Source organism: Ranitomeya imitator, chromosome 7 (assembly GCF_032444005.1).
Source record: "Ranitomeya imitator isolate aRanImi1 chromosome 7, aRanImi1.pri, whole genome shotgun sequence".
Classification (NCBI taxonomy): domain Eukaryota; kingdom Metazoa; phylum Chordata; class Amphibia; order Anura; family Dendrobatidae; genus Ranitomeya; species Ranitomeya imitator.
The window spans coordinates 3,879,937-3,906,302 of NC_091288.1; the positions used below are offsets into that span (position 1 = coordinate 3,879,937).

Genomic DNA, 26,366 nt, shown 5'->3' on the forward strand with positions numbered 1-26,366 from the left:
TGGGGATTCCCTAGCAACCAGGCAACCCCCACATGTACTTATTCTGGCTAACAGATGTAAATCATTCAGCTGCTGCGCAGAAAACTAAATCTCCGAGCAGTAAAAAATACTCGGAGGACCCCCAAGCGTGCTCAGGAAACCCCAAGTAACGAGTATATTTGCTCATCACTAATAAGGACTCGTGGCCAGGAAAGAATAAAATGGATATGGGTGTGGTGCTAGTGGCGCCACATATTGTCATAGTCAATAGTTGGGGGGATTTCCATCAGTATATACTGTACACACTGACACCCTGTACAGGGGCAGTGACCAAAGGAGAAACATGGGGGGATTCGGGGACCTCGCTGCTCGGTTGGCGCCATGTTGTGGTCTCTGCAGACTTTCATCTTTTCTCTGGATCCTTTGCTTCGCTGTCGCTTATTATGAGCATGTGTCTATTATAGTCTTTTTACGAGGCTCCTGCCCCTCACGTTATTAGTGGATCCATGAATCAGGCAGCGCTGGCTGAGCTCATCACGCATGGCCTCACGTGCCCGGATTCCTGGCGGATCTGTAGTCTGGAATCCGCCACTCTCATGCTCAGATCTGGAGCGCTGCCAGCAATCAGTCACGTCCCTGACAGCGCAAAACCTCAGGATGACTCTCACTGTGTGCAACATGATGGGAGTTGTAGTTTTAGAGCAGCTGGAGACAGTGGAGTAGGTGGAAGCTGCCGGACTGTCGCCCCACTGGTCGCACATCTGGCTGCGGAGGTGCAGTTTACAGATCAGGGGTGTACAGGGTTAATATGATGACGGCGCCTCATGAGAGCGATGATCTCATTAACCCCGTCCTGTCCCCACGTGTCGTCTCCTGTCACTTTCTGTTCTGGACTCATCAGGTAACGATGGCAAGAAATGCTCCAGATTCCAGGACAACACCGCATAGTCTGCAGTGCAGAGCAGTGACGCACCGCACACCTGAGGCCGGCGTCACCGCACACCTGAGGCCGGCGTCACCGCACACCTGAGGCCGGCGTCACTGCACACGTGCAGCAGCCAGCGTCACGTGACCAACTGACACTGCACCCAGCTGGGGCCCAGGGGCCACAGTACGTGGGGATCCAGCAGCCACCAACGGTGCCAGGATGTCAAGTGCTAATGGAGGGGGGAGACAAAGAAAATGTGCAGAAAAGTCATGTGATACCTGCAGTCACCACCAGGGGCAGGGCAGAGCCCCCCAGAATATTCATATATGGGTGGTGCCCGCTAGTGGTGGCTGTGTGTTATACACACTGCAGGGAGAAAAGTATGTGCCCCCCACATCCACCTCCGGGGGCTTCACTGTCCTCATCTACATCCATAGACATTAATATGGAGAACGTATGTGCCCCCCACATCCTCCTCCGGGGGCTTCACTGTCCTCATCTACATCCATAGACATTAATATGGAGAAAGTATGTGCCCCCCACATCCACCTCCGGGGGCTTCTCTGTCCTCATCTACATCCATAGACATTAATATGGAGAAAGTATGTGCCCCCCACATCCTCCTCCGGGGGCTTCACTGTCCTCATCTACATCCATAGACATTAATATGGAGACAGTATGTGCCCCCCACATCCTCCTCCGGGGGCTTCACTGTCCTCATCTACATCCATAGACATTAATATGGAGAAAGTATGTGCCCCCCACATCCTCCTCCGGGGGCTTCACTGTCCTCATCTACATCTATAGATATTAATATGGAGAAAGTATGTGCCCCCCACATCCACCTCTGGGGGCTTCTCTGTTCTCATCTACATCCATAGACATTAATATGGAGACAGTATGTGCCCCCCACATCCACCTCCGGGGGCTTCACTGTCCTCATCTACATCCATAGACATTAATATGGAGAAAGTATGTGCCCCCCACATCCTCCTCCGGGGGCTTCACTGTCCTCATCTACATCCATAGACATTAATATGGAGACAGTATGTGCCCCCCACATCCTCCTCCGGGGGCTTCTCTGTCCTCATCTACATTAATATGGAGACAGTATGTGCCCCCCACATCCTCCTCCGGGGGTTTCTCTGTCCTCATCTACATCCATAGACATTAATATGGAGAAAGTATGTGCCCCCCACATCCACCTCCGGGGGCTTCTCTGTCCTCATCTACATCCGTAGACATTAATATGGAGACAGTATGTGCCCCCCACATCCTCCTCCGGGGGCTTCACTGTCCTCATCTACATCCATAGACATTAATATGGAGACAGTATGTGCCCCCCACATCCTCCGGGGGCTTCACTGTCCTCATCTACATCCGTAGACATTAATATGGAGACAGTATGTGCCCCCCACATCCTCCTCCGGGGGCTTCACTGTCCTCATCTACATCCATAGACATTAATATGGAGAAAGTATGTGCCCCCCACATCCTCCTCCGGGGGCTTCTCTGTCCTCATCTACATCCATAGACATTAATATGGAGACAGTATGTGCCCCCCACATCCACCTCCGGGGGCTTCTCTGTCCTCATCTACATTAATATGGAGACAGTATGTGCCCCCCACATCCTCCTCCGGGGGCTTCTCTGTCCTCATCTACATCCATAGACATTAATATGGAGACAGTATGTGCCCCCCACATCCTCCTCCGGGGGCTTCACTGTCCTCATCTACATCCATAGACATTAATATGGAGAAAGTATGTGCCCCCCACATCCACCTCCGGGGGCTTCTCTGTCCTCATCTACATCCATAGATATTAATATGGAGAAAGTATGTGCCCCCCACATCCTCCTCCGGGGGCTTCTCTGTTCTCATCTACATCCATAGACATTAATATGGAGAAAGTGTGTGCCCCCCACATCCTCCTCCGGGGGCTTCACTGTCCTCATCTACATCCATAGACATTAATATGGAGACAGTATGTGCCCCCCACATCCTCCTCCGGGGGCTTCTCTGTCCTCATCTACATTAATATGGAGACAGTATGTGCCCCCCACATCCTCCTCCGGGGGCTTCTCTGTCCTCATCTACATCCATAGACAATAATATGGAGAAAGTATGAGCCCCCCACATCCTCCTCCGGGGGCTTCACTGTCCTCATCTACATCCATAGACATTAATATGGAGAAAGTATGTGCCCCCCACATCCTCCTCCGGGGGCTTCACTGTCCTCATCTACATCCATAGACATTAATATGTAGAAAGTATGTGCCCCCCACATCCTCCTCCGGGGGCTTCACTGTCCTCATCTACATCCATAGACATTAATATGGAGAAAGTATGTGCCCCCCACATCCACCTCCGGGGGCTTCTCTGTCCTCATCTACATCCATAGACATTAATATGGAGAAAGTATGTGCCCCCCACATCCTCCTCCGGGGGCTTCACTGTCCTCATCTACATCCATAGACATTAATATGGAGAAAGTATGTGCCCCCCACATCCTCCTCCGGGGGCTTCACTGTCCTCATCTACATCCATAGACATTAATATGGAGAAAGTATGTGCCCCCCACATCCTCCTCCGGGGGCTTCTCTGTCCTCATCTACATCCATAGACATTAATATGGAGACAGTATGTGCCCCCCACATCCTCCTCCGGGGGCTTCACTGTCCTCATCTACATCCATAGACATTAATATGGAGAAAGTATGTGCCCCCCACATCCTCCTCCGGGGGCTTCACTGTCCTCATCTACATCCATAGACATTAATATGGAGAAAGTATGTGCCCCCCACATCCACCTCCGGGGGCTTCACTGTCCTCATCTACATCCATAGACATTAATATGGAGAAAGTATGTGCCCCCCACATCCACCTCCGGGGGCTTCTCTGTCCTCATCTACATCCATAGACATTAATATGGAGAAAGTATGTGCCCCCCACATCCTCCTCCGGGGGCTTCTCTGTCCTCATCTACATCCATAGACATTAATATGGAGAAAGTATGTGCCCCCCACATCCACCTCCGGGGGCTTCTCTGTCCTCATCTACATCCATAGACATTAATATGGAGAAAGTATGTGCCCCCCACATCCTCCTCCGGGGGCTTCTCTGTCCTCATCTACATCCATAGACATTAATATGGAGAAAGTATGTGCCCCCCACATCCTCCTCCGGGGGCTTCTCTGTCCTCATCTACATCCATAGACATTAATATGGAGAAAGTATGTGCCCCCCACATCCTCCTCCGGGGGCTTCACTGTCCTCATCTACATCCATAGACATTAATATGGAGAAAGTATGTGCCCCCCACATCCTCCTCCGGGGGCTTCACTGTCCTCATCTACATCCATAGACATTAATATGGAGAAAGTATGTGCCCCCCACATCCTCCTCCGGGGGCTTCTCTGTCCTCATCTACATCCATAGACATTAATATGGAGACAGTATGTGCCCCCCACATCCACCTCCGGGGGCTTCTCTGTCCTCATCTACATCCATAGACATTAATATGGAGACAGTATGTGCCCCCCACATCCACCTCCGGGGGCTTCTCTGTCCTCATCTACATCCATAGACATTAATATGGAGAAAGTATGTGCCCCCCACATCCTCCTCTGGGGGCTTCACTGTCCTCATCTACATCCATAGACATTAATATGGAGAAAGTATGTGCCCCCCACATCCACCTCCGGGGGCTTCACTGTCCTCATCTACATCCATAGACATTAATATGGAGAAAGTATGTGCCCCCCACATCCACCTCCGGGGGCTTCTCTGTCCTCATCTACATCCATAGACATTAATATGGAGAAAGTATGTGCCCCCCACATCCTCCTCCGGGGGCTTCACTGTCCTCATCTACATCCATAGACATTAATATGGAGAAAGTATGTGCCCCCCACATCCACCTCCGGGGGCTTCTCTGTCCTCATCTACATCCATAGACATTAATATGGAGACAGTATGTGCCCCCCACATCCTCCTCCGGGGGCTTCTCTGTCCTCATCTACATCCATAGACATTAATATGGAGACAGTATGTGCCCCCCACATCCACCTCCGGGGGCTTCACTGTCCTCATCTACATCCATAGACATTAATATGGAGACAGTATGTGCCCCCCACATCCACCTCCGGGGGCTTCTCTGTCCTCATCTACATCCATAGACATTAATATGGAGACAGTATGTGCCCCCCACATCCACCTCCGGGGGCTTCTCTGTCCTCATCTACATCCATAGACATTAATATGGAGACAGTATGTGCCCCCCACATCCTCCTCCGGGGGCTTCTCTGTCCTCATCTACATCCATAGACATTAATATGGAGACAGTATGTGCCCCCCACATCCTCCTCCGGGGGCTTCTCTGTCCTCATCTACATCCATAGACATTAATATGGAGACAGTATGTGCCCCCCACATCCACCTCCGGGGGCTTCTCTGTCCTCATCTACATCCATAGACATTAATATGGAGACAGTATGTGCCCCCCACATCCTCCTCCGGGGGCTTCTCTGTCCTCATCTACATCCATAGACATTAATATGGAGAAAGTATGTGCCCCCCACATCCTCCTCCGGGGGCTTCACTGTCCTCATCTACATCCATAGACATTAATATGGAGAAAGTATGTGCCCCCCACATCCTCCTCCGGGGGCTTCTCTGTCCTCATCTACATCCATAGACATTAATATGGAGACAGTATGTGCCCCCCACATCCTCCTCCGGGGGCTTCACTGTCCTCATCTACATCCATAGACATTAATATGGAGAAAGTATGTGCCCCCCACATCCTCCTCTGGGGGCTTCACTGTCCTCATCTACATCTATAGACATTAATATGGAGACAGTATGTGCCCCCCACATCCACCTCCGGGGGCTTCACTGTCCTCATCTACATCCATAGACATTAATATGGAGACAGTATGTGCCCCCCACATCCTCCTCCGGGGGCTTCACTGTCCTCATCTACATCCATAGATATTAATATGGAGAAAGTGTGTGCCCCCCACATCCTCCTCCGGGGGCTTCTCTGTCCTCATCTACATCCATAGACATTAATATGGAGACAGTATGTGCCCCCCACATCCTCCTCCGGGGGCTTCACTGTCCTCATCTACATCCATAGACATTAATATGGAGAAAGTATGTGCCCCCCACATCCACCTCCGGGGGCTTCTCTGTCCTCATCTACATCCATAGACATTAATATGGAGAAAGTATGTGCCCCCCACATCCTCCTCCGGGGGCTTCTCTGTCCTCATCTACATCCATAGACATTAATATGGAGAAAGTATGTGCCCCCCACATCCTCCTCCGGGGGCTTCTCTGTCCTCATCTACATCCATAGACATTAATATGGAGAAAGTATGTGCCCCCCACATCCTCCTCCGGGGGCTTCTCTGTCCTCATCTACATCCATAGACATTAATATGGAGAAAGTATGTGCCCCCCACATCCACCTCCGGGGGCTTCTCTGTCCTCATCTACATCCATAGACATTAATATGGAGAAAGTATGTGCCCCCCACATCCTCCTCCGGGGGCTTCTCTGTTCTCATCTACACCCATAGACATTAATATGGAGACAGTATGTGCCCCCCACATCCTCCTCCGGGGGCTTCACTGTCCTCATCTACATCCATAGACATTAATATGGAGACAGTATGTGCCCCCCACATCCTCCTCCGGGGGCTTCTCTGTCCTCATCTGCATTCATAGACATTAATATGGAGAAAGTATGTGCCCCCCACATCCACCTCCGGGGGCTTCTCTGTCCTCATCTACATCCATAGACATTAATATGGAGAAAGTATGTGCCCCCCACATCCTCCTCCGGGGGCTTCACTGTCCTCATCTACATCCATAGACATTAATATGGAGAAAGTATGTGCCCCCCACATCCTCCTCCGGGGGCTTCTCTGTCCTCATCTACATCCATAGACATTAATATGGAGAAAGTATGTGCCCCCCACATCCTCCTCCGGGGGCTTCACTGTCCTCATCTACATCCATAGATATTAATATGGAGAAAGTATGTGCCCCCCACATCCACCTCCGGGGGCTTCTGTGTCCTCATCTACATCCATAGACATTAATATGGAGAAAGTATGTGCCCCCCACATCCTCCTCCGGGGGCTTCTCTGTCCTCATCTACATCCATAGACATTAATGTGGAGACAGTATGTGCCCCCCACATCCTCCTCCGGGGGCTTCTCTGTCCTCATCTACATCCATAGACATTAATATGGAGACAGTATGTGCCCCCCACATCCTCCTCCGGGGGCTTCTCTGTCCTCATCTACATCCATAGACATTAATATGGAGAAAGTATGTGCCCCCCACATCCTCCTCCGGGGGCTTCACTGTCCTCATCTACATCCGTAGACATTAATATGGAGAAAGTATGTGCCCCCCACATCCTCCTCCGGGGGCTTCTCTGTCCTCATCTACATCCATAGACATTAATATGGAGACAGTATGTGCCCCCCACATCCACCTCCGGGGGCTTCACTGTCCTCATCTACATCCATAGACATTAATATGGAGAAAGTATGTGCCCCCCACATCCTCCTCCGGGGGCTTCACTGTCCTCATCTACATCCATAGACATTAATATGGAGAAAGTATGTGCCCCCCACATCCTCCTCCGGGGGCTTCACTGTCCTCATCTACATCCATAGACATTAATATGGAGAAAGTGTGTGCCCCCCCACATCCTCCTCCGGGGGCTTCTCTGTCCTCATCTACATCCATAGACATTAATATGGAGACAGTATGTGCCCCCCACATCCACCTCCGGGGGCTTCACTGTCCTCATCTACATCCGTAGACATTAATATGGAGAAAGTATGTGCCCCCCACATCCTCCTCCGGGGGCTTCTCTGTCCTCATCTACATCCATAGACATTAATATGGAGAAAGTATGTGCCCCCCACATCCTCCTCCGGGGGCTTCACTGTCCTCATCTACATCCATAGACATTAATGTGGAGACAGTATGTGCCCCCCACATCCTCCTCCGGGGGCTTCACTGTCCTCATCTACATCCATAGACATTAATATGGAGAAAGTATGTGCCCCCCACATCCTCCTCCGGGGGCTTCACTGTCCTCATCTACATCCATAGACATTAATATGGAGAAAGTATGTGCCCCCCACATCCACCTCCGGGGGCTTCTGTCCTCATCTACATCCATAGACATTAATATGGAGAAAGTATGTGCCCCCCACATCCACCTCCGGGGGCTTCTCTATCCTCATCTACATCCATAGACATTAATATGGAGAAAGTATGTGCCCCCCACATCCTCCTCCGGGGGCTTCACTGTCCTCATCTACATCCATAGACATTAATATGGAGAAAGTATGTGCCCCCCACATCCACCTCCGGGGGCTTCTGTCCTCATCTACATCCATAGACATTAATATGGAGAAAGTATGTGCCCCCCACATCCACCTCCGGGGGCTTCACTGTCCTCATCTACATCCATAGACATTAATATGGAGAAAGTATGTGCCCCCCACATCCACCTCCGGGGGCTTCACTGTCCTCATCTACATCCATAGACATTAATATGGAGAAAGTATGTGCCCCCCACATCCACCTCCGGGGGCTTCACTGTCCTCATCTACATCCATAGACATTAATATGGAGAAAGTATGTGCCCCCCACATCCTCCTCCGGGGGCTTCACTGTCCTCATCTACATCCATAGACATTAATATGGAGAAAGTGTGTGCCCCCCACATCCTCCTCCGGGGGCTTCACTGTCCTCATCTACATCCATAGACATTAATATGGAGACAGTATGTGCCCCCCACATCCTCCTCCGGGGGCTTCTCTGTCCTCATCTACATCCATAGACATTAATATGGAGAAAGTATGTGCCCCCCACATCCACCTCCGGGGGCTTCTCTGTCCTCATCTACATCCATAGACATTAATATGGAGACAGTATGTGCCCCCCACATCCACCTCCGGGGGCTTCTCTGTCCTCATCTACATCCATAGACATTAATATGGAGAAAGTATGTGCCCCCCACATCCTCCTCCGGGGGCTTCACTGTCCTCATCTACATCCATAGACATTAATATGGAGAAAGTATGTGCCCCCCACATCCTCCTCCGGGGGCTTCACTGTCCTCATCTACATCCGTAGACATTAATATGGAGAAAGTATGTGCCCCCCACATCCTCCTCCGGGGGCTTCTCTGTCCTCATCTACATCCATAGACATTAATATGGAGACAGTATGTGCCCCCACATCCTCCTCCGGGGGCTTCACTGTCCTCATCTACATCCATAGACATTAATATGGAGACAGTATGTGCCCCCCACATCCACCTCCGGGGGCTTCTCTGTCCTCATCTACATCCATAGACATTAATATGGAGAAAGTATGTGCCCCCCACATCCTCCTCCGGGGGCTTCACTGTCCTCATCTACATCCATAGACATTAATATGGAGAAAGTATGTGCCCCCCACATCCTCCTCCGGGGGCTTCTCTGTCCTCATCTACATCCATAGACATTAATATGGAGAAAGTATGTGCCCCCCACATCCTCCTCCGGGGGCTTCTCTGTCCTCATCTACATCCATAGACATTAATATGGAGAAAGTATGTGCCCCCCACATCCTCCTCCGGGGGCTTCTCTGTCCTCATCTACATCCATAGACATTAATATGGAGAAAGTATGTGCCCCCCACATTCACCTCCGGGGGCTTCACTGTCCTCATCTACATCCATAGACATTAATATGGAGAAAGTATGTGCCCCCCACATCCTCCTCCGGGGGCTTCTGTGTCCTCATCTACATCCATAGACATTAATATGGAGAAAGTATGTGCCCCCCACATCCTCCTCCGGGGGCTTCACTGTCCTCATCTACATCCATAGACATTAATATGGAGACAGTATGTGCCCCCCACATCCTCCTCCGGGGGCTTCTCTGTCCTCATCTACATCCATAGACATTAATATGGAGACAGTATGTGCCCCCCACATCCACCTCCGGGGGCTTCACTGTCCTCATCTACATCCATAGACATTAATATGGAGACAGTATGTGCCCCCCACATCCTCCTCCGGGGGCTTCTCTGTCCTCATCTACATCCATAGACATTAATATGGAGACAGTATGTGCCCCCCACATCCACCTCCGGGGGCTTCTCTGTCCTCATCTACATCCATAGACATTAATATGGAGACAGTATGTGCCCCCCACATCCTCCTCCGGGGGCTTCACTGTCCTCATCTACATCCATAGACATTAATATGGAGAAAGTATGTGCCCCCCACATCCTCCTCCGGGGGCTTCTCTGTCCTCATCTACATCCATAGACATTAATATGGAGACAGTATGTGCCCCCACATCCTCCTCCGGGGGCTTCACTGTCCTCATCTACATCCATAGACATTAATATGGAGAAAGTATGTGCCCCCCACATCCTCCTCCGGGGGCTTCACTGTCCTCATCTACATCCATAGACATTAATATGGAGAAAGTATGTGCCCCCCACATCCTCCTCCGGGGGCTTCTCTGTCCTCCTCTACATCCATAGACATTAATATGGAGAAAGTATGTGCCCCCCACATCCTCCTCCGGGGGCTTCACTGTCCTCATCTACATCCATAGACATTAATATGGAGAAAGTATGTGCCCTCCACATCCTCCTCCGGGGGCTTCTCTGTCCTCATCTACATCCATAGACATTAATATGGAGAAAGTATGTGCCCCCCACATCCTCCTCCGGGGGCTTCACTGTCCTCATCTACATCCATAGACATTAATATGGAGAAAGTATGTGCCCCCCACATCCACCTCCGGGGGCTTCACTGTCCTCATCTACATCCATAGACATTAATATGGAGAAAGTATGTGCCCCCCACATCCACCTCCGGGGGCTTCACTGTCCTCATCTACATCCATAGACATTAATATGGAGAAAGTATGTGCCCCCCACATCCACCTCCGGGGGCTTCTCTGTCCTCATCTACATCCATAGACATTAATATGGAGAAAGTATGTGCCCCCCACATCCACCTCCGGGGGCTTCTCTGTCCTCATCTACATCCATAGACATTAATATGGAGAAAGTGTGTGCCCCCCACATCCACCTCCGGGGGCTTCTCTGTCCTCATCTACATCCATAGACATTAATATGGAGAAAGTATGTGCCCCCCACATCCTCCTCCGGGGGCTTCACTGTCCTCATCTACATCCATAGACATTAATATGGAGAAAGTATGTGCCCCCCCACATCCTCCTCCGGGGGCTTCACTGTCCTCATCTACATCCATAGACATTAATATGGAGAAAGTATGTGCCCCCCACATCCTCCTCCGGGGGCTTCTCTGTCCTCATCTACATCCATAGACATTAATATGGAGAAAGTATGTGCCCCCCACATCCACCTCCGGGGGCTTCTCTGTCCTCATCTACATCCATAGACATTAATATGGAGAAAGTGTGTGCCCCCCACATCCACCTCCGGGGGCTTCTCTGTCCTCCTCTACATCCATAGACATTAATATGGAGAAAGTATGTGCCCCCCACATCCACCTCCGGGGGCTTCTCTGTCCTCATCTACATCCATAGACATTAATATGGAGAAAGTATGTGCCCCCCACATCCACCTCCGGGGGCTTCACTGTCCTCATCTACATCCATAGACATTAATATGGAGAAAGTATGTGCCCCCCACATCCACCTCCGGGGGCTTCTCTGTCCTCATCTACATCCATAGACATTAATATGGAGAAAGTATGTGCCCCCCACATCCTCCTCCGGGGGCTTCACTGTCCTCATCTACATCCATAGACATTAATATGGAGACAGTATGTGCCCCCCACATCCTCCTCCGGGGGCTTCACTGTCCTCATCTACATCCATAGACATTAATATGGAGACAGTATGTGCCCCCCACATCCTCCTCCGGGGGCTTCACTGTCCTCATCTACATCCGTAGACATTAATATGGAGAAAGTATGTGCCCCCCACATCCACCTCCGGGGGCTTCTCTGTCCTCATCTACATCCATAGACATTAATATGGAGAAAGTATGTGCCCCCCACATCCACCTCCGGGGGCTTCTCTGTCCTCATCTACATCCATAGACATTAATATGGAGAAAGTATGTGCCCCCCACATCCTCCTCCGGGGGCTTCACTGTCCTCATCTACATCCGTAGACATTAATATGGAGAAAGTGTGTGCCCCCCACATCCTCCTCCGGGGGCTTCACTGTCCTCATCTACATCCATAGACATTAATATGGAGAAAGTATGTGCCCCCCACATCCTCCTCCGGGGGCTTCTGTGTCCTCATCTATATCCATAGACGTTAATATGGAGAAAGTATGTGCCCCCCACATCCTCCTCCGGGGGCTTCACTGTCCTCATCTACATCCATAGACATTAATATGGAGACAGTATGTGCCCCCCACATCCTCCTCCGGGGGCTTCACTGTCCTCATCTACATCCGTAGACATTAATATGGAGAAAGTGTGTGCCCCCCACATCCTCCTCCGGGGGCTTCACTGTCCTCATCTACATCCATAGACATTAATATGGAGACAGTATGTGCCCCCCACATCCTCCTCCGGGGGCTTCACTGTCCTCATCTACATCCGTAGACATTAATATGGAGAAAGTATGTGCCCCCCACATCCACCTCCGGGGGCTTCTCTGTCCTCATCTACATCCATAGACATTAATATGGAGACAGTATGTGCCCCCCACATCCTCCTCCGGGGGCTTCTCTGTCCTCATCTACATCCATAGACATTAATATGGAGACAGTATGTGCCCCCCACATCCTCCTCCGGGGGCTTCTCTGTCCTCATCTACATCCATAGACATTAATGTGGAGACAGTATGTGCCCCCCACATCCTCCTCCGGGGGCTTCACTGTCCTCATCTACATCCATAGACATTAATATGGAGAAAGTATGTGCCCCCCACATCATCCTCCGGGGGCTTCACTGTCCTCATCTACATCCATAGATATTAATATGGAGAAAGTATGTGCCCCCCACATCCTCCTCCGGGGGCTTCTCTGTCCTCATCTACATCCATAGACATTAATATGGAGACAGTATGTGCCCCCCACATCCTCCTCCGGGGGCTTCACTGTCCTCATCTACATCCGTAGACATTAATATGGAGAAAGTATGTGCCCCCCACATCCACCTCCGGGGGCTTCACTGTCCTCATCTACATCCATAGACATTAATATGGAGACAGTATGTGCCCCCCACATCCACCTCCGGGGGCTTCTCTGTCCTCATCTACATCCATAGACATTAATATGGAGACAGTATGTGCCCCCCACATCCTCCTCCGGGGGCTTCTCTGTCCTCATCTACATCCATAGACATTAATATGGAGACAGTATGTGCCCCCCACATCCTCCTCCGGGGGCTTCTCTGTCCTCATCTACATCCATAGACATTAATGTGGAGACAGTATGTGCCCCCCACATCCTCCTCCGGGGGCTTCTCTGTCCTCATCTACATCCATAGACATTAATATGGAGACAGTGTGTGCCCCCCACATCCTCCTCCGGGGGCTTCACTGTCCTCATCTACATCCATAGACATTAATATGGAGAAAGTATGTGCCCCCCACATCATCCTCCGGGGGCTTCACTGTCCTCATCTACATCCATAGATATTAATATGGAGAAAGTATGTGCCCCCCACATCCTCCTCCGGGGGCTTCACTGTCCTCATCTACATCCATAGACATTAATATGGAGAAAGTATGTGCCCCCCACATCCTCCTCCGGGGGCTTCTCTGTCCTCATCTACATCCATAGACATTAATATGGAGAAAGTATGTGCCCCCCACATCCTCCTCCGGGGGCTTCTCTGTCCTCATCTACATCCATAGACATTAATATGGAGAAAGTATGTGCCCCCCACATCCTCCTCCGGGGGCTTCTCTGTCCTCATCTACATCCATAGACATTAATATGGAGAAAGTATGTGCCCCCCACATCCTCCTCCGGGGGCTTGTCTGTCCTCATCTACATCCATAGACATTAATATGGAGAAAGTATGTGCCCCCCACATCCTCCTCCGGGGGCTTCTCTGTCCTCATCTACATCCATAGACATTAATATGGAGAAAGTATGTGCCCCCCACATCCTCCTCCGGGGGCTTGTCTGTCCTCATCTACATCCATAGACATTAATATGGAGAAAGTATGTGCCCCCCACATCCTCCTCCGGGGGCTTCACTGTCCTCATCTACATCCATAGACATTAATATGGAGAAAGTATGTGCCCCCCACATCCACCTCCGGGGGCTTCACTGTCCTCATCTACATCCATAGACATTAATATGGAGAAAGTATGTGCCCCCCACATCCTCCTCCGGGGGCTTCTCTGTCCTCATCTACATCCATAGACATTAATATGGAGAAAGTATGTGCCCCCCACATCCTCCTCCGGGGGCTTCTCTGTCCTCATCTACATCCATAGACATTAATATGGAGAAAGTATGTGCCCCCCACATCCTCCTCCGGGGGCTTCTCTGTCCTCATCTACATCCATAGACATTAATATGGAGAAAGTATGTGCCCCCCACATCCTCCTCCGGGGGCTTCTCTGTCCTCATCTACATCCATAGACATTAATATGGAGAAAGTATGTGCCCCCCACATCCTCCTCCGGGGGCTTCTCTGTCCTCATCTACATCCATAGACATTAATATGGAGAAAGTATGTGCCCCCCACATCCTCCTCCAGGGGCTTCTCTGTCCTCATCTACATCCATAGACATTAATATGGAGAAAGTATGTGCCCCCCACATCCTCCTCCGGGGGCTTCTCTGTCCTCATCTACATCCATAGACATTAATATGGAGAAAGTATGTGCCCCCCACATCCACCTCCGGGGGCTTCACTGTCCTCATCTACATCCATAGACATTAATATGGAGAAAGTATGTGCCCCCACATCCTCCTCCGGGGGCTTCACTGTCCTCATCTACATCCATAGACATTAATATGGAGACAGTATGTGCCCCCCACATCCACCTCCGGGGGCTTCACTGTCCTCATCTACATCCATAGACATTAATATGGAGACAGTATGTGCCCCCCACATCCTCCTCCGGGGGCTTCTCTGTCCTCATCTACATCCATAGACATTAATATGGAGAAAGTATGTGCCCCCCACATCCTCCTCCGGGGGCTTCTCTGTCCTCATCTACATCCATAGACATTAATATGGAGAAAGTATGTGCCCCCCACATCCTCCTCCGGGGGCTTCTCTGTCCTCATCTACATCCATAGACATTAATATGGAGACAGTATGTGCCCCCCACAACCTCCTCCGGGGGCTTCACTGTCCTCATCTACATCCATAGACATTAATATGGAGAAAGTATGTGCCCCCCACATCCACCTCCGGGGGCTTCTCTGTCCTCATCTACATCCATAGACATTAATATGGAGAAAGTATGTGCCCCCCACATCCTCCTCCGGGGGCTTCTCTGTCCTCATCTACATCCATAGACATTAATATGGAGAAAGTATGTGCCCCCCACATCCTCCTCCGGGGGCTTCTCTGTCCTCATCTACATTAATATGGAGAAAGTATGTGTCTTCTTTGATCCACTCAAAATCTGCTGAGACTTTTCCCATCTCGGGGTCTATGGACAATACTCATCCTCTTCAGTCTCCTGGGCACTCTAATTAATCTGCTTTACATCTCTGTACATTGCTATTTTACATAATGGCAGGATGGATTTCTATCTCCTGTCTCCTCAGGCCAAATGGTAGAGGAAAGAAAAGAAAAAAAAGGGGGGGGGGGGGGGATATGAGGGACCTCAAGGATATTTAATATTTTCTATGGCACCTCCCCTTTTTTCGGACGGTGTAGGGGCCGATTAACAGATTGCCCCTTAAGCCTACCTTATGGCCCACCCTTCCTGGATCACATAATAGATTTCTCCGGGGGGTTACTCAGCGCCTTACGACAGGTCTGAGATTCCTGGCTAGGGGTAGCCAAAAGTGACGCTAAGGCCCCAAACTTACAGGAACCCCCCGGGACCTGTTCTGGGTCAATCACTGGTCCTGTTATCCCACTTGTTGATGAGAGTCCTGAAGACAGGACGTTTCCTGCGTTCTTGGCTCTCAGGACCTGGGTGACAGTGCCTGGACAGACTGTCTCCTGGGGGATAACGATTTCTCCGACAGTCTGTGGGACACACCTGACCACCACCTTGACTGACTCTGGGTACAATTTTCCCACCCCTCTGACAGGCTAGGGGTGCCTTTTCCCCATCCTCCTGACAGACAGTGAGATACACATTTCCCTCACCCTGCCCGGCTGTAGGACATACGTTACCACACCCCAGACGGGCTGGGGGTAACACCTTCTCTGGTCTCCTTTTTACCTTAGAGGCTTTGCTAACTGTGGGGCAACTATCACTGGCCATGTCATGGCCCATGCTGCCATTGATCAGCTGCACGGGACCACCTTCCTTATGATCCCCGTGCTTCTCCTTATCCTTCCCCATTACCTCAGGAGCTATGCCAATCATGGGGCAGCTACCACAGGCCATGTCACAGTCTGTCGTGACACTGGTCAGGTGAACGGGACCTTCTGCTTCATGGTCTTCATGCCTGCTCCCATCGCCCTTAACACTTATGCTGGCTCCTTTTAGGAGACCCTCATCAGCATCACCTCACAGCGTGTGTGGCTGAGATCTCCTGTACCACAACACACATTTTTATTATGCATCACATTCACATTATGGACACTTGTATCACATGACATATCAGATCTGATAGGGTTGTCAGGGATGTATCGAGCAACCAACCGTCCCAGATCAGTTCCCAATAAAACATTTGTGGGGAGATTCTCTGACACCCCCACGTCCTTTATCCACCGCCCAATCCAGAAAAACCTGGGCCATCGGTAAGACACACTGAACACCCCCAAAACCAGTGACAGGGTCTTCCCAGAAATGAGTTCCTCCGGTAACACAAACTCAGGGTGCACAAGAGTACGTTTTGCATTGGTGTCCTTAAGCCCAACAGTAATGGTGTTGCCCACAGTAACTGGTTGCAAATTCTCACAGGCTCTCCCAACCGCCCCACCCACAAAAAGAATGGCTGCACTAGGCCCTGGGGTTCATCTTCTATCTCTCCGCACAGTCAAGGTTGATGTGGCGGATCCGGTCACAGGTATAGAAGCGCCGGGAGTCATATGCAGGCCGGGTGCTGGAAGATGGGGCCACACCCCCTGAGGGCCGGCTGGCAGGGGCACTGGGGGTGATAGTCGGCTTACCCTCTTTTCAGCTGGTGACTGCTGACTTTCGCACCTCCGGTGTATGATTGGCCTCATTCGCATCGGCGATCTGTGCTGCCTTGACGGCTTCCTTTGGCTCTCGGTCCAGCACAAACCATTGCACCTCCACTGTACAAAGATTAAGAAATTGGTCTTTCACCATCAGATCCTTCATTTCCTCAAAGGTGGTGATTGACAGTTCCTGGACCCACTGCTCAAAGGTGGTTCGGAGCCCATCCACCACATCACTGTAGCTGTCATGTGGTTCACGTTGGCGGTTCTAGAATTGTTTCCTGTAGACCTCAGGAGTCGGCTGGTAAATTTTTATCAGGGCCTCCTTGATGGACCCATAGTCTAGATCTTGGTCTCGAGGGAGAGAAGCAAACACCTACAATCCTTTCCCTCTGAGCCCTGGAGTTAAATATTGGGCCCATTGGTCCTCAGGCAGCTGGTACTGTCTGCAAGTTTTTTCAAAGCCCACAGAAATATGTCCAAGTCTGCGCCCTTGTCCATCACAGAAAAATGCTCAAGACGGGGTTTGAAGCAAATAGCGTTGCTGGACTCACTGCTGTATGGAGAAAATCTCTGCCCCTGGATTCAGGTTAACTCCAGCTGGTACTATCTCTCTTCCCGATCCCACTCGGCCTATTGGAATTGAAGAATCAGTTTCAGACTTTCCTCCCGATCATCTGCGTGGAGTTGATCCAAGACTATCTGCAGGGGTTAGTCCACCCTACTCTGGTTGCGAGTATGGCTACCATTCACCGGTTGGACCTCTGTTGCAGCACCACCTGCGCTTGGCTGGCTTCTCCATCCTCAAGGCTGTGGTGATGGACTGGCTCTGCGGCACCTTGCAACAGTTCTGCAATCATTTGGCACTTGGTTCTGCCCGTGGAGTCAATCTGTCTCAGCGCACAGAGGGCAATAAGAGCATCCTTGGTCTGCTGGTTATACCAGGACTCTCCCATTGTAGCTATAATTGCCAAATAAAAGAAAGGACGGAAAAACAAGAGAAGGGAAGGGTGTAATGGCTACACGTACAGTAATGTCCCAGATAAAAAAAATATTAAAACGCTGAGTCTGGTTCCTTAAAACCTTACGCAGGATTCTCGCAAGAACTGTGCAAGTTTCCAGTGACAGGAATGATTTATCAAACCAGATCACTGATGTTCTGTAAAATCCCACCGCTGCCACCAATTTGTCAGGGATCCAAATGCTTTTCAGGACTTTCTTAATCCCATAATCCCTGGTAGCACAGGCTGGGACGGTCACAAGTGCCACCCGCTGTGATCTTTGGAGTGAACCGCTCTCTGCTGCCCCCTATCATCCGGACAATTACACGAATGGACGACGATCAACGGAGAAGGCCGCAGCCTGTTCACTCCACTAGGCCGGCTATCAGGAAATTACCCGTGAGCGGACGGCGTATACACCTCCAGATTCCAACACATGGAATATGTGTACACACCCCGGTACGATCACGGCTAATTCTGAAAATCCAGACTATTCGCTGCCACCACTAATCTGTTTAGGTCGATTAGACACTGTGTAGCTCTTGGCTTCGAGGCCTAGTTTACAGAACAGAAGGAACAGAACTATTACATTTTACATTTAATCCAAAGGGAGGCAGTGTTTATGGGGGAGAAAACAATACAGCATAAATAGTTACATAAAATAAAAGGGATTAACAGGGAGAACTTACTACACCGATCGCAGAGACGATTCAGTTTAGTCGAAGAGAGAGCGCATCCATTTGGCGGCCAATAAACGGGATTCATGTATACATGACATGTAGCTCTCTGCACGAACGCTGATGATAATTGGGATTGATCTTTTACCAGACCCTGAGTCCCACCCACACACCCCTCTACGATGACCTCACAAGGGCTTGGTTGTGGGATGGTCTCAGCCCATCATGATTTTAGGAAATCCTAATTTATGCAATAAGTCCACAAAGGACGACTGCAGAAGTTTGAGACTGATGTCATCTTTCGTATTGGGATTTTATCTACACTTAGAGATCAAACATGGCCTAGCTGCTGGCAGTTATTTGGCCCCTATGGATTTGGGGCCTCTTGGTGGGGGTTATAATTACGGGAAAATATATATCTGTTTCCTTGGTTAACCGTGGTGCTGACAATGTGCGTTTCATTAATATTGGATGTATAGAAATTCCAATAATCTATGTTTTTTTAGGAGACATACTGTCTGAGCTGCCTATGGTAACTGCAGTGACCATGGCTATTTCTAAAGGGTGTGAGAATCCACTCAAAACCTGATAGCCTTTTCCTGTCTCTCTGTCTATGCACAATCCACACCCTCAGTCATTCAGGAATCCGTGCATGTTAATTAAGCTGCTTCACATCTCTCTACACTTCCATTTTACATAACAGCAGCTTTGAGTGCTAGCTCCTGTTTCCTTATGCAATGGGTAGAAGTAAAAAAAGGAAGGGAGTGGGGATGTGAGGGACCTCAAAGAATTTTAGTATTTTCTATGACAAGTACACACGTGGCTGCGTGGTGGCTGAATGGGAGACAAGTCACACACAATATTAAAAAATAATACAATTACTAATCTATCTATATATATAATTGTCTAAGGGTTTTTCCGTCTGTCTGTCTGTCTGCCAGGCCTCGACCAATCAGCGACGGGCACGGTATCGACATAGAAATCCCGCGTCTCTGATCGTGCACAGCGACGATGATGTCATAAAGGACGTAGACATCCCGCGTCTCTGATTGGTCGAGGCCGCCAGGCCTCGACCAATCAGCAACGGCACAGTAACGATGATGTCATAAAGGACTTAGAAATCCCACGTTTCTGATTCAGCGATGGGCACAGTATCGACGTAGATGTCATAATGGTTACCATGGCGACGATGATGTCATAAAGGTTGCCTCGACCAATCAGCGACGGGAACAGTCTGCCGCGAATTCTGGAATCATCATTGTCCATATACTACGGGGACATGCATATTCTAGAATACCCGATGCGTTAGAATCGGGCCACAATCTAGTCTATATATATAATTGTCTAAGGGTTTTTCCGTCTGTCTGTCTTTCTGTCTGTCTGTCTGTCTGTCCTGGAAATCCCGCGTCTCTGATTGGTCGAGGTCACCAGGCCTCGACCAATCAGCAACGGGCACAGCGACGATGATGTCATAAAGGACGTAGAAATCCCACGTTTCTGATTCAGCGACGGGCACAGTATCGACGTAGATGTCATAATGGTTGCCATGGCAACGATGTCATAAAGGTTGCCTCGACCAATCAGCGACGGGCACAGTCTGCCGCGAATTCTGGAATCATCATTGTCCATATACTATGGGGACATGCATATTCTAGAATACCCGATGCGTTAGAATCGGGCCACAATCTAGTAAAACATAAATGTAGACCCTGCAGAATAATTGGTAAATGTACAGATATCAGGGGACGGGTGACACCTCAAGCAAGAGAGTGGCAAATAAGAAACAAAAAGCCGCGTATCCAAAGGTGAACACATTAGATAAAGTGCTAGAGTGGAAATCGCCCGCTGAAGACGTGTAGCGTCCCATCCGGCTCTTGTATGCTCTAATAACTACAATGTAATCTGTGCTATAAATATTCTATTTCAGGTGATGACTCACGAGGCTGTACCTAGAGGGAGGCCATGACATGGGTAAGCGGTGAGATCACAGGTGGTATGCTGCCCTATAACATTCACACGAAGGAATCAATGTGTCACTGATCTATGTAGAGTGCAGATACCGGAGCGCAGTGCTGGGAACGTGAGGACAATGGAACTGGAAAAAGAGTCAACTCACAGACACCGAGGCAAAATTAAAGAGATTGTGCCATGAACAGAAGTTAATTTTAATCAACAGACCTTGGAATAATCATAATTTCCACACTTGGATGAAATAAATAAAATGTGCCTGTGTATATATATATATATACATATATATATATATATATATATATATATATATATATAATGTACACACAGTGGGTACAGAGAGTGTTCACACCCCCTTTAAATTTTTCACTCTTTGTTTCATTGCAGCCATTTGGTAAATTCAAAAAAGTTCATTTTTTTCACATTAATGTTCACTCTGCACCCCATCTAAACTGAAAATAACAGAAAAATAGAAATTTTAGCAAATTGAATAAAAAAGAACAACTGAAATATCCCATGGTCATAAGTATTCAGCCCTTTGCTCAGACTCTCATATGTAAGTCCCATGCTGTCCATTTCCTTGTGATCCTGGGGTACACAGTGAGGTATATACAGTGGGGTACTGTCATGAAGTGACTGTCCAAGCGTGACACGACCCAACGGGTGGTCGGTCACAAAGCGGCGAGACTCACAAGGGAATACCGGGGACACAATAACAACGGTGGGCCCTGCGATAGGGAACAGGAGATGGACACCTCCTGCACTCTCCTAAGGATGTGCCCTAATCTTCCTGACGTCCCTATACAGGTTCTTTCAACCTGTCGCCGAGCTGGATACCTCAGCCCTCACTCACCCTGCACTTATCCCTGGGTAGGGAATTGGCTAGTGATAGCACTGGTCCCACCGCTGCACTAATAAACACAAAGGGAAAGAAAGACAAACAAGGTATAAGCAAACAACACTTAGCGTTCATCTGCTGCAATGCACCGCACAGCAGAGTAATGCACCAGGAATAAGTATTCAGCAGAAGAACCACTCAGCAAACTCCTTCTCCAGCTAGGTTTATCACCAGAAGGACCTGTATAACCAACAGTCAGCTGATGCATCAGGTGACCTTATAAAGGATGGTGGGAGTGGTCACCACCAACATCAGCTGACCAAGACGCAATGCAATAACACCAGCGGCCACCGAAGGGGGGGAACTGCATTAACCCACGATGACCAGAAAGGAAAAATGGTTTTAATCAGAGGGAAACCAGATCTGCCACAGAGCCAAACATGGATCGTGACAGTACTCCCTTACAATGAGGGGCCTCTGGACACTCAACACCGGACCTCACCAGATAACAACCTATGGTGAGGACGCCTCGATCCACCAGAGTTCACCTCAGCAGTCACCTGGCTCTCAGGTTTATGGCAAACGTGACCTGATGAAAATGCCAACAAAGTAGGCTCCGGAGGCGCCACAAACCTCCAGAGCGCCGATCTGGGGAATGAGTTGTGTATGTGCATAACTGGGGGTAACTCCAACTGAAAAGTCCCCGGGCTGAGAATGGCCGACACCTGATATGGCCCAATCACCCTGGAACTCCAAGTCCCAATTGCACACTTCCACCTGATGTTCTTGATGGTGCAAATGATCCGGCGTCCAGGCTGGAGAACAGGCAGCTGGTCCTTCAGGTGTTCCCCTGTCCCAGTCCTCTGCCGCTTTTTTGGGATCTTCCCGCCAGCGGCAGAAGGCCTCAGACAGGTCACTCATGCCCAAATTTATTCACTTAAGCTTGGTCTTCCAGAATGGCTTCAAAGGTTCTGGGAGATAGACTGGAAAGTGGTCTGACCCATATTGACACACTTTACCAGTGCCTTAACCGTCTGGAAGCCGACCTCCAGGGACCAGCACACCATTTTTTTAACGAGATAGAGCGGGGCATGTCGGAACACCTTACACCTGAACTCCAGCTCAATGTGATACAGATCTGAAATGCTGCTTACGTTCAGGCTATGCAGCAGACTCGGTACTTCCACCAGCCACAGATGGTATTTCCACCTGTGCCACCAATTACACACTTTACCTCAATACCGAGTTCTGCTGCATACCACTGTATGCCACCACCACGCCCAGTCCTGCTGCACACCGCCACCACCATGCCGGGCGCTGCTGCAATCCACTCCACCACACCACCATGCCGAGTCCTGCTCCTGCACAGCTGTCCACCGCCACCACCACTAGGCCTCCTGAAGAACCTGCACGGCTGCCCACCGCCACCACCAGGCTGGGTCGACATTGTGAAAGACCCGCTGACCACACCACTATCACCCTCCCAAGGAGACATACAAAAAGGAAGCTTCCGCATAAAACTGGACAGAAAGGCAAAAGGACTCGTGGCAGCAGAAGTGCCGTGCTACCTCCACCCTCACCTCCCAATGTGTCTGTGTTGTCCAGTTTGTCTCTCCCTTCCAATGTGTCTCTCCCATCCCATGCTCCCACTTCTAATGTGTCTACTTCCATCCTTGACCTCCCAGACCCCACAAGTTTAGTTAGCCCCCCCCCCCCAATCACTGCTTGATCTTTGTCTCTTTTGTCGCAGGCAACACACACCGTGCGCCGTCAACACACATGTCGCCGTGTACACACAGTGTTTTTGCCACCTCATAGAACCATGACACACAATCTGCTGCCCCTCTTCTTTATTAGCTTTACACTGCAGCTTTGCTTCTTATGTCTGTCATAGAGCAAAAACACAAAAATGAATGAAAATCCTCCAAAAATATATATTAATACAGCAAAAAAGGTCAGGGGTCAGCAATGCTCACCTGCCCAGGTGTCAGCACTGGTGCACTCAGGATGCTGTGTTTTCTGCATCCTGAGTGCACTAGTTCTGACACACGGGCAGGTGAGTAAAGATATGAGGTGGATTAGCTCCATCATCTCTTCAGTCTGCAGTAATATATAGAAATATAGCAATGCAGACTGAAGAGACAATTATTATTATTATTATTATTTATTGTTATAGCGCCATTTATTCCATGGCGCTTTACATGTGAGGAGGGGTATACATAATAAAAACAAGTACAATAATCTTAAACAATACAAGTCATAACTGGTACAGGAGGAATGAGGACCCTGCCCGCGAGGGCTCACAATCTACAAGGGATGGGTGAGGATACAGTAGGTGAGGGTAGAGCTGGTCGTGCAGCGGTTTGGTCGATCGGTGGTTACTGCAGGTTGTAGGCTTGTCGGAAGAGGTGGGTCTTCAGGTTCTTTTTGAAGGTTTAGATGGTAGGCGAGAGTCTGATATGTTGTGGTAGAGGGTTCCAGAGTAGGGGTGATACACGAGAGAAATCTTGTATACGATTGTGGGAAGAGGAGATAAGAGGGGAGTAGAGAAGGAGATCTTGTGAGGATCGGAGGTTGCGGGTAGGTAAGTACCGGGAGACGAGGTCACAGATGTATGGAGGAGACAGGTTGTGGATGGCTTTGTACGTCATGGTTAGGGTTTTGTAGTGGAGTCTCTGGGCAATGGGGAGCCAGTGAAGGGATTGACAGAGGGGACAGGTCGGGGAATAGCGGGGGGACAGGTGGATTAGTCGGGCAGCAGAGTTTAGAATAGATTGGAGGGGTGCGAGAGTGTTAGAGGGGAGGCCACAGAGCAGGAGGTTGCAGTAGTCAAGGCGAGAGATGATGAGGGCATGGACTAGGGTTTTTGCAGATTCATGGTTGAGGAATGAACGGATTCGTGAAATATTTTTGAGTTGAAGTCGGCAGGAAGTGGAAAGGGCTTGGATATGTGGTTTGAAGGAGAGATCAGCGTCAAGGATTACCCCAAGACAGCGAGCTTGTGGGACTGGGGAGAGTGGGCAGCCATTTACTGTAAAGGATAGGTTCGTTGGGGGGGGGTCGCGTGAGATGGGGGAAAGATGATGAATTCTGTTTTGTCCATGTTAAGTTTCAGAAATCTAGCGGAGAAGAAGGATGAAATAGTGGTCATTGAGGGATTCTGGTTAGAAGGGAGGTGATATCTGGTCCAGAGATGTAGATCTGTGTGTCGTCAGCATAGAGGTGATACTGAAAACCGTGAGATTCTATGAGCTGTCCCAGGCCAAAGGTGTAAATGGAGAAGAGCAAGGGCCCAAGGACTGAACCTTGTGGGACTCCGACAGATAGAGGGCGAGGTGAGGAGGTGGTGTGTGAGTGGCAGACGCTGAATGTCCGGTCTGTTAGGTATGATGAGATCCAGGATAGGGCCAAGTCTGCGATGCCAAGGGATGAGAGGGTCTGAAATAATAGGGAATGGTCCACTGTGTCAGAGGCAGAGGACAGGTCCAGGAGGAGGAGGACCGAGTAGTGTCGCTTGCTCTTGGCGGTTAAGAGGTCATTGGTGACTTTAGTTAGGGCAGTTTCGGTGGAATGATGTGACCGGAAGCCAGATTGTAGGCGGTCAAAGAGGGAGCAAGAAGAGAGATGGGAGGACAGTTCAAGGTAGACGTGTTGTTCCAGTAGCTTGGAGACATAGGGGAGAAGTGATTTAGGGCGATAGCTAGATACAGAGGATGGGTCAAGAGAGGGCTTTTTGAGGATAGGTGTGATGGAGGCATGTTTAATGCTTAAGGGGAAAACACCAGTTGTTAGTGATAGGTTGAAGAGATGGGTTAGGGTTGGGATGAAGATTGTGGTGAGGTTTGGGATGAGGTGGGATGGGAGCGGGTCAAGTGCAAGGTGGTGAGATGCGATCTTGAGAGTAGAGCTAATCAATGGAGCTAATCCAATGTCTCCTACCATAGCTCTGACCTCAGAGAGGTGTAGAGTAAAGCATGGGTGACATAACCCAAATTGGTTCTAATCCAATCCCTGTCTCGTGCAATCTGCATGACACAGTGAGTGAACTATATAAAAACTGTGGTTGTGAACAGGTGATCACCTTATTAACCTCTAAAAATTATTCTAATATAGAGGGCACTTGGAACAGGTGTTTCACTAGAGGTGTTTTATTGTTAGCAACCATTAAAGTAAATGTAACTAATTACAGGTACATAACATTACATAAAATTACAAGAACACTAAACCATGTCATCTTGCCCGGACAGACGTCCACTCTCAGAAACAAAGTGGGATGCAAATGTATCCATCATTTGGGCAACTTCAACTGTTGTCCTGAGAGGATGATGACGGTAATCTGGCAATGGGTTAGAAACAGCTTCATCAAGTTCAATGTTGGGTCGTTCTTTAGCCATTATGTAGTTGTGCAGAACCACACACGCCTTGACCACCTCATCGACTGTCTCAATTTTGAGACTAATGGCTGTCCCTAAAATGCACCATTTTGAGATGAGGATACCAAAGACACACTCAACTGTGTCCTGGTCAGTCGGTAATTACCGTATTTTTCGGACTATAAGACGCACCAGACCATAAGACGCACCCTAAATTTGGGGTGAAAATTGCAGAAAAAAAGATTTTTTATAAGATGGGGGTCCGTCTTATTGTCCG

General features: G+C 49.6%; 1 long non-coding RNA gene across 1 annotated transcript; it reads left to right on the forward strand.

Moving 5' to 3' along the window:
- The first annotated feature begins 18,639 nt into the window (after positions 1–18,639).
- Positions 18,640–21,087, forward strand: LOC138644316 (uncharacterized). Its single transcript, XR_011314602.1, has 3 exons — positions 18,640–18,692; positions 20,838–20,881; positions 20,960–21,087. It is a non-coding gene; the product is annotated as an uncharacterized lncRNA (long non-coding RNA).
- The last annotated feature ends 5,279 nt before the right edge of the window (positions 21,088–26,366 follow it).